Source organism: Equus przewalskii, chromosome 16 (genome assembly GCF_037783145.1).
Source record: "Equus przewalskii isolate Varuska chromosome 16, EquPr2, whole genome shotgun sequence".
In the NCBI taxonomy this organism is placed as follows: domain Eukaryota; kingdom Metazoa; phylum Chordata; class Mammalia; order Perissodactyla; family Equidae; genus Equus; species Equus przewalskii.
The window spans coordinates 2,369,294-2,387,649 of record NC_091846.1 but is presented as its reverse complement, the minus strand read 5'-3'; the positions used below and the strand labels follow the sequence as shown (position 1 = coordinate 2,387,649).

Genomic DNA, 18,356 nt, shown 5'->3' with positions numbered 1-18,356 from the left:
CCCGGGCGCAGACCCACACCACCCGTCTGTCAGTAGCCATGCTGTGGCAGCAGCTCACACAGAAGAACTTCCAACTATACACAACGATGTACTGGGCCTTTGGGGGGAAAAAGAAGAAAAGAAGGGGGAGGAAGATTGGCAACAGATGCCAGCTTAGGGCAAAATCTTCCCCTGCAAAAAGAAAAAAGAGAAAGGTTAATGCCAAGTTGGGAGCCAGGAAGTTCTCATGGAAAATAAAGGGTAGGAAACTAACATTAATCAAGATTCCACTATGGACACAGACATTGTGCTGGCCAGTACCTATGTTAGCACTTAAAAGAGAATTTGAATTTCAGGGAGTAAAGAGGGCATCCCAGGCAAAAGAGCAAATCACGCGAAGCTTGGAGAAGGAGACAGAGAGTGAGGCAGGCAAGATGTCGTGAAAAGACCCTGGGCTTTCAAGTGCCACAGACTCAGATGGCAGCTCTGCCTTGTGTTAATCACAGAAAGTTCGTTCTATAGCTCTCTGAGCCTCAGTTTCCCTATTTGTAAAATGTAGATGATAATACCTGTGTCAAATGATGAGGGTTCAATGAGATGTTTGTATACTGCCTGACACCTGGTGAGTGCTCTATGTCTGGTTTAAAAGTTACTAAAAATAAATAAATAAACCACAGTACTATTCAACAGCTTTCTTAATTAGCCAAATTAAATTCCTCTGACAATTTCATTTTCTCCCATTCAGTATTCAATAGACTTATTTATTCTCCATCTGCAATATTCAGATCAAGTGCCCACAAACATTATTATGATTCGCACTTTTCCAAATTTCACAGCCATTTCCCTCAAAGTCTCACAATGAGGCTAGTGTGCTAATGTCCCAACACATGTACTAAATGCTAAAAGATATTTGCCAATCTCCACTATCTGCTGGGCAATCAGAAGAGAGGCAGAGAGAGGTCTTTAAGAGCTGCAGGGCACTTTGCTCTCCTTGGAAGTAAAAATCTCTGCGTGAAGATTACTGAGACACAACAGACGGAAATGTAGGGGCCGGCCCTGTGGCCCAGTGGTTAAGTTCGCACGCTCGGTTTCAGTGGCCCAGCGTTTTGCTGGGTCGGATCCTGGGCGTGGACGTGGCACCACTCGTCAGGCCATGCTGAGGTGACGTCCCACATAGCACAGCCAGAGGCACTCACAGCTAGAATCTACAACTGTGCACTGGGGGGCTTTGGGGAGAGGAAAAAAAAGAAGAAGATTGGCAACAGATGTTTAGCTCAGGTGCCAATCTTAAAAAAAAAAAAAATGAAATGTATGCGAGGTGTTAACAGTCTCTGAGAGTTCAGAGATGCCTTCTGGGCTGATGTCTGAACTCACACATCAGAAGACTCTCCCGTGAGAAGAAGGCGCTGTGGTTCGGCAGGTGTCGGTCAGCAGTGAACAGCAGCCAGTCATAAAGGAAGGAACACGGTAAGCACGTGCTGGCAGTTCAGCTCAGTCCCTTATTTCACTTTACTTTTGCAGTATTCACCCCAAACTGTGGATGGAAAAAATATGTACTTTACTAAGTAATCTACTTATATGCTTGAATGAACGTATATCTCAATTAGCTCATAAATAGGTTTTAAAATAAAATGATAGGAGGCCTCGTGACTTGGAGAATATCTACTAGCCTAAAGCTACTTTTTTAAATTTTAAAAAATTTTTAAGTCTCTGCTGATAAAGAAGAAGAAGAAAAACTCCTCCTATCCATTCCAACAGTGGAATTCACCTTTTCTCTGAAACTCCATTAACAGGCTCTGTTATGGTCCATTAAAACCATTATGGACCTATACCACTCATCTATCAGTGGCCATGCTGTGCCAGCAGCTCACATACAAAATGGTTAAATGGTCCATTTAAACCATTTCCCCTCTCCACATCCAGCCGAAGTGGTTTTCTTATATAACAATAGACAGATAGATAGATACATGGATAGATATGATATAAACTATGTTTTTCCTGTATAATTTTATATTGATTTTTTCCAATTATACTGAGCAAGAGTGTGATGAGAAAGAAATAGTACTTGCATGAAAGCAGTTGGTACATATTAGACAACACCATCTTCACACATTCAGATGCCAGGAGCAGTTTAAAGAAAGATTAAGGACGTCCTCAAAAACATAATAGTTGGCTGCCTCCTCCTTCAAGACTTCACCTAAATGACGGTAAAGAAATGAAGGAATTATAAACCAAAGATGATGCAGAAAAGGAGAGGGAGGGAGAAGAGAGTTCAGCAAACTTCCAGGAGTGAGAAGCTGCAGAGATGATGGGGCTAATGGAACAGCAAAGAGGGATCACAAATTAGAGTGAGCACGTGGAGCGATCACGCTCGGGGGTGCAGTGCTCCAGGGAGGACTCCAGAGGCTCAGCACCTGGAAAGATCAGGACCAGGAAGGACATGCCCAGGAAACAGTACAACCAAGCCAGGGAAGCAGCAGAAGAAAATGAGGGAATAATTGAAAGCAGGCCACCCCCGGTGGCCTAGTGGTTAAGTTTGGTGCGCTCTGCTTCAGCAGCCCAGGTTCAGTTCCCAGGCATGGACCTATACCACTCATCTATCAGTGGCCATGCTGTGCCAGCAGCTCACATACAAAATAGAGGAAGATTGACAACAGATGTTAGCTCAGGGCAAATCTTCATCAGCAAGGGGAGAAAAAAAAAAAGCGAAGGAATCAATTCCACATACTTTAATTTCCAACCTGGAAAATACCTCCAGACAAAAAAATCTAGAACTTCACGCTAAATCATCTGACCACTATGAAGAAAAAACTACACATTCTCGTACATAGAAGGCCCCCAGCAAAAACATCCTGTCAGCATCTCTCACCGTAAAGCAAACTCTACCAATTCACAAAGCCCATTCACGTCTGTAGACCTTACCATCAGGCTTTAGTGCCTTGCCTTAAAATTAAAAGGTCAGTCAAGGATCACCAACATATAAGCCTCCACTATGGGGGAAAGAAAAAGACCAGGGTAAATAAATTTTTTAAAAATGCTACAGAGTATTCAGGAATAATTTGAATACTCCAATTTGTGTACTTTTAGAGAGGTTATTGTATTCATTAAGCAAGAACAGAATACTGTGAGTAGAAAAATTAGAGAAAAATGAAATTTTTAGAGATTAAAAAGCATGGCAAAGTAATAGAAACAGTGGAAGATAAATTGAGAAAACCTCCCAAAAACAAGAACTAAAAGAGAGATGAAGTTGAGGTAATAGATAATAGGCATATAGAGTTAGTCCAGGATCCAATTAATAAGAGTTTCAAAAAGAGAACAGGGAAAATCCAAGGGAGGAAAATTATCAAACAATATATTCAAAACAATTTTTGAAAGATTAAAAGATAGCAGCCTCTAGATTTAAAATGCTCCCACATACCTAGAATAATAAGTGAGCAAGGACCCACACCTGGGTGCAACATTGTGAAATTCAGAGCATCAAGAATGAAGAATGAAACTGTCTTCAGGGAGAAAAATCAGGCATAGTGTAAAATAAAAGGCACCAAGGTGGCCTTCTCATTAATAACAGTGGGTGCCAGGGACAATGAGCAATATTCTCAAAATTCTGAGAGAAAATTGCCTTCAACCTAGAATTCTATTCATAACTACAAATCAAGAGTGAGAATAAAATATAGATATCTTCAGAAATGGAAAGACTCAGAAATTTCTTCCCAGATTCACTATATCAAAAAGTTATTTAAGAAGATGCATACAAAGGATAAACCAAGACGAATAAAATCTCAGGATCAAGGAAGCAGTGACACCAAACCGGGGAAGCAATAAAGAAAAGTCCAAGGTTAGCAAGCAGGCAGCAGGCCTGGGGAGAATCAAGTCCAGGCTGGGAGAGGAGGAGGAAGGACCCTTCACTGGGGTTGGGGGAGGCCTCTGGGGAAAATTAGATTGAGCAGATGATTAGATAGATTGGGTAGAGTTGGTTGTAACTGAAAATGTGATAAAAACAAAAGGACAAGATGAAAGTAAAAGCAATAAGAAACTCCAGGAAAATCAAAAAGATGTACAAAGAAGAAAATGTAGGGCTTCACTTGCTTCTGCAGTGAACAATATTTGTATACTCATAATGATGAACTATATATTCATTTTCAACTTAGATACTTAACTTATAGAAAATGAATGAATGAGACATTTATGGTTACAGAACAAAATTTAAATCATTAATCTTGATATTTTAAAAGTAAGAAAGAAATGACAGAAGCTAAGAGACGAAAGAGAAGAAAGAGAGCCGAAGGATGAGATGGGTGCAAAGAGGGGCAGCTCCAGGATGTGCACCCTGCGCAGTCCCACAGAGCCCACACCGAGAAGGGTCACAGGCTTGGTTTAATGTTCTTTTGTCATCATCTTGATATTCATAATAACTTTTTTTTCGATGAGGAAGTTTGGCCCCGAGCTAACATCTTTTGCCAATCTTCCTCTTTTTGCTTGAGGAAGATTGTCCCTGAGCTAACATCTGTGCCAGTCTTCCTCTATTTTTTGTATGTGGGATGCTGCCACAGCATGGCGTGATGAGCAGTGTCTAGATCCACACCCGGGATCCAATCCTGCGAATCCCAGGCCACTAAAACAGGGCACGTGAACTAACCACTGCACCAGCCCCTCATAATAACATTTAAATAAGAGGCCCTGCATTTTCATTTTCCACTAGGCTGAGTGCAAAATTGGAAGCTGACATACTCTTGATACTTATAAGACAACAAGAAATCAAGGTCTACTTACACTTCTTAAAGTTACGAAGTAATCCAGCAATTGAAGGTACTCAAAATGTGGTCTGACTATATCGAGATATTGGGAGGGCAGGTGATAAGGATGTGTGGATCGAGGAAATCCTCATCTGTCCCACCAGAACAAAGAAATAAGAATATAAAGACAATATTTAGGGATTGGCAGTAACTAGCAGAAGAAACAACTAAGAAATGAAAGTAGTTTTCCCCGAGAAAAGGGACTAGGGATGAGGAAGTCTGGGCCCAGGGACCACTGCTTCTCACTATAGGTCCTAACATGCTTTGTTTTAATTTTTTAAACCGGTACATGCATTATTTTCCTGTTTAAATTAACTTTTAAAAGATAATTAAAAAATCAAAATATAGCAAAAATATATTCTACAAACATATTCTATAAAACAATTCCATAAAGAAACTAATCATATACATAAACTTTTGAATTTATTTAATACAAATCTTATATGATTTATATCTTAAAACAGAAAGCGGCAAGCTCGGAACACGTATGACGTAGTGTCTGCCCTCTGAACACTCATTCCTGCTCTAAATCCCGTGTCTCAACTGACCAGGATCAAGGCTACATGGAGAAGGAAGAAATCATCAAAGCTGAGTAGTTTACAGTGGTTGAGTTTGCTTTAAAGAGCTGTTTGTCCCATTTTCTTAACCAAAACATTGTTTTCATGAGCTAGGCATTTGCAAATACCAATGTAATTTTCAGGAACCGATCCCTATTTTGGTTAAGGACAAAAGAAGTAGAACTCTTATCTCCTGAAAAACGACTACTTACTTGCTAGTTTTCCAAATAAAAAGGGGGCAGTGGGAGGTGTGAGGAACCCAGAGAGGACTCTGATGCCTCCGCGGCTCCCCATGGCCTGACGGAGCACAACAGGGCTTCATTTCCAGCAGGACCGGGGGAAGCCTCTTCCACAAGTGGGTCACTACTGCCAGTTTGCTGATGTAGCTCCAAAATAGCAAACCCAGGCATCTGGAAGCAGGAGGATCTGGTAATGCTGCTCGCAGCCCGTGGCGTGAACGGAAATCGTAGGGGGCACTGCACAACCATCCAGTCTGGACTCTTTGGCCTTAGAGGAAAGAGTAACTGAGACAATACTTACACAGTTGAACCAAGTCTTAAAAGCTCTACAAGCTCCCACAAATTCCCCTTCCCAGCACAAGTTTTTTTAAAAAAACAAAAGGACAAGGAAATCCTAGCCCGAGCCATAGCCCATTAGATGCATAAACCAAAACGGCATTTTCCAGGTCTTGCTTAGTTATAGTATTTTCATAAGTTGTCTTAATGCCAAGATGATCAAACTCCCTTAATGTGAAAGAGGTATCATTACCAACACATGGTAATCTTTCGATGTTTCGTCAACCTCCTTGGTCTCCTATCCAGCTAAGGATAGAGCGATACATCACTGTCAAGGTCTACAATCGGGCCTATGGAAGGGACGAAGGGAGGAGGTGAAAGCAAGAAAGCAAAGCAAACTCTCTGCCGGACCCCGGGGCCTTTGCAGTTCTTAAGCCCTGCCATGTAGCTCAACGTAAAGGACATTTTTTGAGGACCTAAGTTTGAGGAAGAGGAAAATCACACTAAGATGGTCCAGTGATTCCTGAAGAAGCCCACCCTGTCCCACCTAAATGGCAGTCTTTCCCCGGGGAAATACGTGTATTTTCCTGGCCCCTCAAGCAGGGATCAGGAAGAGATGGCGCACAGCCTGAGAGCTGGACCAGCTACGCAATACGGCACAGCCAATCCCAGACGCCCCAGCACAGGGACAAAGGTGACAAGCCACTGGTGGGAAACAACAGGGCCAAAAGCAAGTGGGGCAGGAGGGCCAGCAGGCCCTGAGGTTCTCACCTGGCGTCCGAAGAAGCAGGGTCACTGGCTAGGTAGGAGGAAGGGGCCACCAAAGCAACTGCAGTAGAAAGAACCAAAATAAAGGGAGACATGCCAGGACAAGGGGACAATAGATGGCTGGTCTGCCCAGGCAGCAGGGCGTGGTGGCTGCCACCACCTGCCAGGAGTCTGAGCCTGGCCACAGGAGGAAAGTGGAGCCCGGCAGCAGCGGGCAGGCTAGGGACAACACGTGCGGCCCCACAGAACAGAGGAAGTGGATGGAGGCGTGAATCTGACTTTCTCACTTACGTCCACCCCTGACTGTGGCAACAGTAGTGACTTCTTCTTTTCACTTTTCATTTTGAATTAATCTCACAAGACTTGCAAAAATAGTGCAAAAGAACTCCCATACACCCTTTATTCAGATTCACAATTTTAACACTTTGCCACATTTGCTTTGTCATTCTCTCTATATATATCACATTTTAATATATTTTATATATTATATACAATACAATATATGGTTATATTTTTTCTGAGCTTATTGAGACTTGTCTGACAATCTCCTGCCTCTTCACCCCAAAATCCTTCATTGTGCATTTTCCAAGGAAGAGAACATTCTCTTCCATTACAATAAACAAAAGATTCAGAAAAATTAACTTTGAGTTGATAGGATTGTCTAATCTACTGTCCATATTCAGATTTCACCAGTAGTCCCAATAATGTGTTTTACATCGATTTTCCCCTGATCCAGAATTCAATCCAGGATCATGCATTGCATTCAGTTGTCACGTCTCTTTAATCTCCCTTAATCTGGAACAGTTCCTCCACCTTTCCCGGCCTTTCCTGACATTGCACTTTTGAAGATTTCAGGCCAGTTGTCCCTCAATTAGAATTAGATTCATGTTGCACATTTGGGGCAAAAATGCTAGGTAAAAGATGCTTTAAGTGTATCACAGCAGGAGCTGCATGACGTGGTTTGTCCCACAATGGATGACGTAAACTTTGATTGCGTGGTTAATATGGGGTCCCCCAGGTTTCTTTACCATAAAGTTTTTACCGTTTTTACCTTCGTAATTGGTAAGTAGCCTGTGGGGAAGACTTTGAGACAATGTAAACATCCTGTTCCTCTCCAAACTTTCATCCAACAGTTTTAGCATCTATTGACAATTCTGGCCTGAATCAATCTTTACTCTGATGGTTACAAAATGGTGATTTTCTAACTCTATTCTTTCCACATTTATCAGATGGCATTCTATTTTCGTTTTTTTTTTTTTGATTGGCATCTGAGCTAACATCTGTTGCCAATCTTTTTTTTTTCCTTCTTCTCCCCAAAGCCCCCCAGTACATGGTTGTACATTCTAGTTGCAGGTCATTCTAGTTGTGTTCTGTGGGACAGCGCCTCGGCATGGCCTGATGAGAGGTGTTAGGTCCACACCCAGGATTCAAATTGGCGAAACTCTGGGCTAAAGCAGATTACAGACTTAACAACTCGGCCAAGGGGGCCAGCCTCAATGGCATTCTATTTTAAGGAAGAACTTTCCTTTTTGCTCTATTTATTATCACTATGGACTTTGGGATTCTTATACAGTTCAAAGAATCACAACCCATTACTGTCGTCATTCATTTCAATGCTCACATTGTCCCTCCTTTAGCCAGTGGGGGCTCCTCAGCCCTGCCCCTGGGCCCTTTTGAGGTGTCCCTATCATTTTGTGAGCACTTCCTTACTTTCTGACATAATGAGATGTCCCGGACTCTCTTGTACTTTCTCCTCCCAGCTCTGAGATCAGCTGATTCTCTAAGGAGTGTTGTTTTGTTTTAGTGGGGCATAATATTTAGAAACGAAGATCTAAACATACGGTGTGCGCAAACATCAGCAGCTTCTTGCGGCGACGCACTCATTCCTTCCTCCAGGAGGGAGCTTTGCGGAAGGAGTTTCTAACTGTTCAAATGATATCTAAGTTATGTTTTAGCAAGTCCAGGGAAATGTTATTGATACTTTCCCTATTTTTATTTTCAAATAGAAGTTGTTCTGATGGTTGTGGTTGAGGTCGTGGTGGTCGCTGCTGTTCTGAAACCCACGTTGTTCTGAACTGCCCCGTGTCCCTGGCATAAATGCCTGCAGTCGAGCTGCAATTGGCCACCTCTCTGACAGTTCATTTAGCCTCTACATTTGTCAACAAAAGTAAACGAACCCAAATTGTTTCTTCCTGTCCTTCCACTTTTTGGCAAGGACACCGTAACCCAACAAGGGCAGTTGCAGCTTTCATGTAGTAAGTGTTCGTGTAATCACGGAATCCACCAGACAGCCGTGTGGCTCAGGTGGCTCAAAGCACTGTCCCCTGCAGATGGACTAAGCCTGCTGTTTGAGTGCATGTTCCCTCTTTCAAACCACTCACAGATTCTTTCCAATCCTTTCTATGTCAGCCTGCAAATGCAGCTGCATTCTGGCTCGTGCTTTCATTGGCTGCAGCTCACCGCAGAAACCTAAATGCTCACTGACATGTTATTTTAGCATACTCCGGTAAAAATAATTCGGGGGAAGTAAACGAAATCAGCACAAGCTCCCGGGGGGAGCACACTCCTGTTGCGTGCCTGCTCTGCCGCTGAAGAGGTGCCGTCAGTCCACCTCTGAGCAGCTAGGTGGCAGAAAAGAAAGAAAATATTTATTCTACACAGTGAATTTTTTAAGTATTGTATAAATTTTGCTTAACTAATTGTATCTCCTGCCACTTTAATTTCTGAAATCTTCTCCCCATTTAGGACAGTAAATGAAACTGGAGAGAGGCTTTGGCGGGCAGTGGCTCTAGACAGAGCCCCTCTCAGACATGCTGCCCGGGAAGGAAACGGAAACCGAAATAAGCATTCTCAGTTGTTATAAGATCAAATGGTATCTGTTTTAGACCCGTAAAAGATTTTCTACCAATATGTTAATAAACTTTTTCACTGAATGATGACGTTATTTTCCTATTCTCATATCTTTTGGTCCTAAATTCTCTACAAGGTACATATATTATTTTTGTCAGAGACTCAGAAGATAATAATAATCATGAGTTGACAGACAATGGGAAGAGAAAAGTACTGGTCCTGTTCACAGCAGCTGGGAGCCTACCAGGCGACCCTGCTGGGGGTTCCAGGATGGTAGTAGGAAAATGGCGTCTAATTACAAAGTCAGTAAGATGTTCCGCAGCTGAACTTAAACAATTGGAAAGAGATGAAATTTCTTTAAACAGCAACTATATGCCTGTTGGCCAACCATATATCTTGTTTGGAGAAATCTCTGTTCAGATCTTTTGCCCATTTTTTAATTGGGTTGTTGGTTTCTTTGTTGTTGAGCTGTATGAGTTCTTTGTATATTTTGGATATTAACCCCTTATCTGTTATATGGTTTGCAAATATCTTCTCCCAATTGTTAGGTTGTCTTTTCGTTTTGTCAATGGCTTCCTTTGCTGTGCAGAGGCTTTTTAGTTTGATGTAGTCTCATTTGTTCATTTTTTCTTTTGTTTCCCTTGCCCAGTCAGACATGGTACTTGAAAATATGCTGCTCAGACCGATGTCAAAGAGCGTACTGCCTATGTTTTCTTCTAGAAGTTTCATGGTTTCAGGTCTTACATTCAAGTCTTTAATCCATTTTGAGTTGATTTTTGTCCATGGTGTAAGGGAATGGTCTACTTTCATTCTTTTGCATGTGGCTGTCCAGTTTTACCAACACCATTTATTAAAGAGACTCTCCTTTCTCCATCGTATACTCTTGGCTCCCTTGTCGAATATTAGCTGTCCAAAAATGTGTGGGTTTATTTCTGGGCTCTCAATTCTGTTCCGTTGATCTCTGTGTCTGTTTTTGTGCCAATATCATGCTGTTTTGGTTACTATAGCTTTGTAGTATATTTTGAAATCAGGGAGTGTTATACCTCCAGCTTTGTTCTTTTTTCTCAGGAATCCTTTGGTTATTAGGGGTCTTTTGTTTTTCCATATAAATTTTAGGATTCTTTGTTCTATTTCTGCTCAACATCATTAGCTGTCAGGGAAATGCAAATCAAAACTACAATGAGGTATCACCTCACTCCGGTCAGAATGGCTATAATTAACAAGACAGGAAACAACAGGTGTTGGAGAGGATGTGGAGAGAAGGGAACACTTGTACACTGCTGGTGGGAGTGCAAACTGGTGCAGCCACTATGGAAAGCAGGATGGAGTATCCTCAGAAAATTAAGAATAGAACTGCCGTATGATCCAGCTATCCCACTGCTGGGTATTTACCCAAAGAACTTGAAAATGCAAAGGCATAAAGATGCCTGCACCCCTATGTTCATTGCAGCGTTATACACAAGAGCCAAGACTTGGAGGCAACCTAGGTGCCCATCAAGGGACAAATGGGTAAAGAAGATGTGGTATTTATACACAATGGGATACTACTCAGCCATATGAAATGATGAAATCTGGCCATTTGTGACAACATGGATGGACCTTGAGGGTATTATGCTGAGTGAAATTAGTCAGAGGGAGAAAGTCAAATACCGTATGATCTCACTCATAAGTAGAAGATAAAAGCAATGACAAACAAACACATAGCAATGGAGATTGGATTGGTGGTTACCATAGGGGAAGGGGGGAGGGGGGAGGGCAAAAGGGGGTATTAGGCTCACATGTGAGGGGATGAACTATAATCAGTTTTTGGATGGTGAACACGATGTAATCCACACAGAATTCGAAATACATTACGATGTACATCCAAAAGCTATATAATGTTATAATCCAATGTTACAGCAATTAAAAAAATAAAATAAGATACAAAAGAAAAAAACAACAGCAACTATAGAATAACTTACCAGTTTTGTACTTACCAGTGTTTTCTGCCAATTCTCAGAAGAAAAGTTTTCAATTTGAAAGACTGTTTTACCTGTTGGACCCCAAGAAACATCAGCTTCCTCTGTACTCTGGAAATCTGTCCCCCTTTGCAGCAGAGAGGAGGGTCCCACACATGTGGCATTCACAGTCGAGTAGCCACAAGGTGCAGGAGGAGGCTGCCTCACAGAGGGAGTTGCTCTGGCCACCACCAAGAACCCCAGACAGTCCCCTGCACCACTTTATTTCAGTACATCAAAGATTCATTCAACAAACATTTACTGAGGACCTGTCATATGCCAGGCACTCTGCTTAGCGTCAGTAATACAAAGATCAATAAAATAAAGTTCCTGTCCTCAAAGGTTCAGAACATAAAGGACAGGATGAGGAAAATAGTACATTTAACGAAGAGAGGGTCTTCTGAGTGAAAATTCTTGTAAAGAAAAAGAACGAATGACAGAAAGAAGGAAGAGAGGGAGGCAGGGAGGGAAATGTCTATCTGTGTGATATATTACCATAGCTCCTAACACTTTGATAAGCCAACTGCTAGTCTAAAGCACTTCAAAGCAGAGGAAAAAGTACACTTCTTTCCTTAATCATTTCTAATATCAAACCAGTATTAACATCGTAACCTCTTCAGGTACCACACCCACGGGAAGCACTTCCTACAACTTCAGGAAATGACTGCTCCAGAAGGCGGGGTGGCATCTGTTTATGTCTCTTTGGGTGATAACCCACACCTCTTACAGTGTGCGAAGGGGGTCGACAGTGGAGACCGTCAGGGGGTCTGCCGGCCCTGAGCACTGTCCCGTAGCCTGGCCAGCATAGTGGAAGGTGTCTGTAGCAGAAACTACGGGTGCCCCTGCGCTGTATCCTCAGCACTTACCATTTTCCTACAGGCTGGCCCAACCTCCCAACTACCAACCCCTGCAACTCTTTCCCTGGGGGCGTCCTCCCACCCAGATCCGCTCCTCTCCCTCGTCAGGCTGGCGAGTGTGCTGGGGGATTAGCCTTTTCTCCCTGAAGCTGTTCTCAGCCAGGGACAGAGAGGAGGTGGGGGGGACACGCCCTGCTTTCCTGCCCCCAGGGCTGTGTCACCTGGAGGCACACGATCCACAGTGGCCCCCAGAGTCCCCGTCAGGGATAAGACCCAGATGCCCAGGCTTGCTTGAGGACGCTCTGTTTATTGACTCTCTTTACTTCCCTGTCTCACTCCCCCTCCTGGATTTCCCAGGATCACCTCCCAAATAAATTACTTACACTGGAATCCTTTCCTCAGAATCTGCTTCGGGAGGAACCAAACTAAAACAGCACCCAACCCTACACAACTTCCCATTCAAACTGGCTGCCGGATTAATTACCTCATTCTGCCATCTTTCCTAAATAAGACACACGCCACTGCCAGCTGCACGGCCACTCACAGGATCTCAAACCTTGCCCCAAGTATTTGTTCAGTCACTAGAATCCAATGACTAGAGTCTGGTCGGCCCATCGTTGATTTTCTGTGTCTGGCACAGGAAGGGTTTCGAGTTAAGGCGTTTGGTGTGCCTTGATCATTCACTTTAGATGGTACCTAACTTACTTTCAAATTTTTTCTTAAACGCTTGAACTTTCCTCATATTATGAGCCATGATAGTATATTCTCGACCCATTGGCTATTACAAATTACAACACTAAAAAAGCTACAACATGTAAATCATTGCACTGTTAATACTTATTATTAAAAAAGAAGAATATGTTGATTTTATGTAAGAAATGAACAAGGTCAGCTTTATCTTTTTATAAAATATATGTCTTCCAACAATAAAATTGCCACATTTCCCCTGAAGAATCTCATGGAAGTTGTAGGCAGAAAAATAAATATTTACACATACATGCAAATTTTTGCATCCAATATCTGGGTCCAAAGATTAGGTACGTCTGGGAGCGCCAGGTTAAGAACCCTGGACTTATAATGAAGATTACTAAGCATTTTAGAAGTGAAGCAAATAATGTATAAGTTGTTTTTAATCATGATTGTACTAACCAGATACCCGGTAGTAGGCTAGGCAATGAACACAATGCCCCTATTCAGGTGTGATGACCGCATGCTGTACCTGAGACGGACATGCAAAACCAGACCAGCAAACACCAATGGAGCACCTGCCGTCCTTAGCTTTCTAAGCCCCGTAGAAGACGACAGGCGCATTGATGTGTTAGTGTCGAATAACGCTTGTATGACACCACTGCCAGCAGCCAGGCCACATGCTGCCTTCTCCAGTCACCACAGCAGGAAATGGCGTTCCACTCGGGACACCTCGCACTTTCCAGTCCCATGGATGTGGCACCAGCTTGTCCTGCTTTGTGTTGGTGAAGGGTGGCTTGTCTCCTCTCTCCCTGCTAGATTGAGGCCAACTGATACTTTTCTTCTTCTTTCACCCAGAGTATGGAACAACATCTTGCATCCTATTTAATAAACATCTGGTGAAGAAATGAACTGTCATTGATTTTTTCTGAGGTAATCCTTTAGAAAAAGAGGCCAAGTAATTCAAAATAGCAAACCACTTTCTCCATTAGCCACCCACTGAGGTCCCACTCCCTTGTTTTCTCTACCTGGCAAAGGACACCAAACACACACCCACCAACAGGCTGAAGGATGTGTAGGAATTGGTCAGGCAAATGCAAAGTGGAAAGGATAGATGGAACAGAACGTGCAAAGTCCCAAAGTGTAGCAGATTGCTGTGTTTATGGGAATTTATAGACGCTACTATCACAGGAGTGTAGAACAGTAGGTGGAAAGTGACCAGAGGTGGGCTGGAACAGAAGCACAGCCAGATCCTGAGGGGCCTGGTAGATCTCATAAAGGAGCCTTGGGATATCCTTTGGGCTGTTCAAGCAGAGGGACGAGGATGCGACCAGATTAGAACAATCACTCAGGCCACAAGGAGAATGGGTCTGTAAAAGGAACAGAGTAGAGGCAGGCGGACTGGCTTCAACAGGGTGGTGGCTGTGCAGGTAAAAGTCACCACAGATGAAATTGAGAGATACTCAGAGGAAAATTAGGGAGGTTTTGGATACAGGCATGACGAAGAAGAAATGTTAAGGATGACTCTCAGATTTCTGACTTGAACAACTGGGTGAATTTTTTGAGATAGGGAAAACCAGAAAAGGAGCAAATTTGAAGGAAAAGATGATGAGTTCTGTTTTGGACCTGGTAATATGGAGGTTCCCATGGGACATATGGTGGCACCTAGAGACAAGGTCTGGGAAAGAAATACATCTGGTTTTGTTGGCTCACAGATGGCAGTTGGAACCTGGGAGTGAAGAAGGGGCCAGGTTTCCCAGTCGGCAGAGTAAACGCGCCCTAAAGATATTAGCAAAACAGAAACAAAAAAAGAAAAGATACTGAAAGGATTTCACATTTTCTATTTCAAAAAATGCAAGACACTAGTCCTCATGGAGAAAATCAGCCTTAGCTAAGCCTTCTTTATCTCTATTTTGCAATTTAGAAGGAATTCGAATTTGAATTTCTCAGGTCAGGAAGGGGAAGACCACCATAATGTTGTCAGTTTTGAGGGCCCCCAAAGATCTTAATCCAGCCCTGCACGTACACACTGCCACAGTGATCTCAAAGCCACCATGAGAAATACGAGCTCCAGAAAACAGAAGTGGTGGCTCTCCCCACGGACGCTCGTGGGGACCTGCAGGGAAGGGGAGTCTGAGGAGGCGAGGAGGACTGAGGCCCCGATCAGAAGCCGGGTGAGTGATGGTGGCACTTCCTGACGTCCTCACAGTTTAGGGACCCTGCAGGTGACGTCTGTTCAGTTGACTCTTGAATTCATAGTATGTGGTCTGGGTGCTGATATGTTTATAGGTTCCTCTTTTAAGTAGAATTTTTGCATTTTAAAGGATCTGCTTTGGAAACCATGCCCAAACCAAAATGCAGAAATCTCCTGGTCTAAATTTCAGACTCTGAGGTAGGTCTTTGAGAAGAGAGGCCTACTTCTTAGTCAGGGGGCTGCTTTTCTGGCAACTTCCAAGTCATGCTACCTAGGTGGCCCGGTTCCTCGCCTGCTTGTGTGGACAAAGATATGGAGTGGCCATGACTTCTCAACTCTCTCGGCGTCCGAGGCCTGGACGGCATTCAAACCTCACCCCGATACTGAGTCGCAGAACCACTTCTGGCTCTTGAGGCGCTAGCCATCTATAAACCACTGCAAAGTCCAAAGAAGGGCCAACTTCAGGGCAACCTTAAAGTTTTTACTCAAGTAATACCCGGCTGCTGCTGAAGGTCGATGTGCTGGCGGGAGAATGTCCCCAGAGCCCATAAAGCTGCACTTCCATAAAAGTGTTCTCAGATAAATAAGCGCTGGGCCCTTGTAAACACTCTGTCCTCCGTGGATGTAAATACTCTCAAGGTGTATTAAAGAAACCGAATCACTTTCAGTCCAGCGTGCTATTATAGCTGCTGATTATTTTCTCCCAGTCCTCACGTGTCACTCATTTAGATTAGTATGGCAAAGAGGAGGTGGGGGGAGAATTCTGTTTACTCGCATAGCGAGAGTTACTGCTTAACCAAGCCGTGCTTAGCATGTTTGATAAGAGACCAGAAAGTAAGAAATGGTATTTTTTCCTTGGAAGTTAGCAATTAACTTATGAAAAGCATAGAGATGTGCTGGACTGATTTGACAAAGGTTCTAGAAGGTGGCATTTACCTTCCTCTCACCCCATGTCAGAAACTCAAAATGTTTCAAATAAAAAGACCAAGGAACCCTTACTGACATAATTTCGGATGGGTTGCAGATCAATTGGAGTAAAAAACAGTTTCGTTGCTGGAATGAAAGACACGTGTGAAAGCCCAGAGGAAGCTGGCAGGGGTCCCTCACCGTGCTCGACAGCCCCGAGGGCCGCCTTTCGGTCCTGCACTGGCAACCAGACACCCGCTCCCTGCTGCCACGTGTAGGTCTGGAGAAACAGGATCAACGTGAGCTGAGACCAGCGACAAAAGCAAGGCGGGAGGAAGGAAGACATCTTCTGGAGGTTCAAATCTTTACTCACTCATCATATGAGAGATCAGAGAACTCAGTACAAGGATGTTCTCTTTAAAGTTTACTGTTTGGGAAGTAAATTGGGAAACATTTTTCTAGTACGGTTTTCTTTCAAGCTATTCTGGAGGCTTGAACTTTAGGCACTCTGCTGATGTTAGGTAGCATAACATACAGCAGAACAACAGACAGTGAGAGAGACGGCCATAACCATACCTCTCAAAGCTCTGTGTACCCACCCACTTCAAAGTGCATCCTAGGGAAATGCCAAGAATACACTTTCAGAACCAACTAATGGCCAGTTTTGCAAAAGTCTTCCCTGGCATTTGCCGGCACTCAATTGGCATGCTTTAGGGTACATGCCTTGGGGGGGCGACGAATTATTCTTGGCATGAGAAACTGCAAGTTTGACTCTGTTTCAAATATCCCTTGCATATTTTTCTTTCCTCCTATGTTTAAAATTGCTTTTTAAATTCTGCTATGTTATCAGAGGGGGTTGTGAACTCTTAAAGTGTCACCATCATCTTTCGATCTATTTTCTTCACTTTAAGTACTGGGTTTTAATACATAACGTATTCATTGAGAAAACTGCTTCATCAGCCTGCTTGTGGGCTGTTCTGTTGCGGCATTTGTACTTCTCTGTTTATCTAGGTGTGTTGCTTTGTTTCCACATTTATTTAAAAAAAGAAAGAAAGAAAGACATTTTAAGAGGGAGTTTACGAGCTTGGTGTGAAGTCCGGGAAAGCCCCACAGTCTAACCGAGAATGTTATCAATATGCTGTGGATAAAAATTCAGCAGCAAATAAAAATCCAGATGAAGGGATAAGTAAAATTGAAATTTATAACCCAACACTGCTTATCTGATGGCTGAGGTTGCTCAGACTCCATTTCCGAGACCCTTTCTCCATGCACACTCTCACCTTCCCTTTTCTCTCCCTCCCTTACTCCCTCTCCTCACTCTGCTTCCCTCCAGTATGCTTTGAGGAGACATTAAGATATTTGGGAATATGAAGGATACATGTTTGTGGTTTATCTTGAAAAAGCAATCAACCAACCATCTATAAGAAGGACAGCCATTGTTTAGGATTAGCTAGCTGCATACATTTTTTCTGGCTAAGTTTCAAGGCTCTTCACTTTGCCTGCTAATATCCCACGCAGGGAAGCACACATAGCCCATCTTAGAAGGGTCATGTCTGTCTGCATACCTCCAAGCCATCTTGCCAAATCAGTCAAATATTTAGAATATCAGGATAAAGTCAAACATTCTAATAGTTTATTTCAATTTTAACTAAATCAATGGACTAGATATTTGAAGTCATGCAAATGCAGCTGGGGTCACCTCTTTTCATTGAACTCAAGACATTCTATCCACAGAACAAGCTGCAAAAGGTTGAATGTGTAAGGCCCCCTCTTCCTCCCTGATGTGAGGGATAAGCAGTTGTCCTAGGATCAATTATGTGTCCACGGACAAGCACAGACGGGGCAGGAGGTCCCCAAAAATCTGATTTTTATCCAACTAAAAGCTATCTTATTTTGAAACCTTTAGCTCTGAATGCTTCTATACAAGCAAGCACATCAAGTGAATTGTCGATCCAGATCCTCCTTTCCCTGGTTTCATAAGAAAATGATCTTATCTTCCAGTTTTAGTACCATATCCTCCACCACGGATATGCCCAAAAGTGCACGTGTGTGCAAGCACACGCACACATACCCGGACACACGCTTCAACTTCCAGGCCCAGCATTCCCAGAGCTTCCCTAAGTTTCTCTGGCCAGTGACATAAAACAGTACACCCAGTTGGCACTTATTTCTGCAACTTTCACAGGTCCCAATCTACTCAGTTATTCCCAACTGCACCCCACCTTGTCTCCAGAGATGCCCTCTGCCTCAAGA

The 18,356-nt window shown here is 43.1% G+C and overlaps 1 long non-coding RNA gene across 1 annotated transcript in view; it reads right to left on the bottom strand.

Moving 5' to 3' along the window:
- LOC139076309 (uncharacterized) overlaps positions 1-7,117 on the bottom strand; it is a 29,719-nt gene extending 22,602 nt beyond the window's left edge. Inside the window, exons 1-3 of the long non-coding RNA XR_011527742.1 lie at positions 5,542-7,117; positions 4,750-4,864; positions 1,354-1,513 (exon numbers count right to left, since the gene is read on the bottom strand). This is a non-coding gene — a long non-coding RNA (uncharacterized lncRNA). The remainder of the gene's footprint in view (positions 1-1,353; positions 1,514-4,749; positions 4,865-5,541) is intronic.
- Between the last annotated feature and the right edge of the window lie 11,239 nt (positions 7,118-18,356).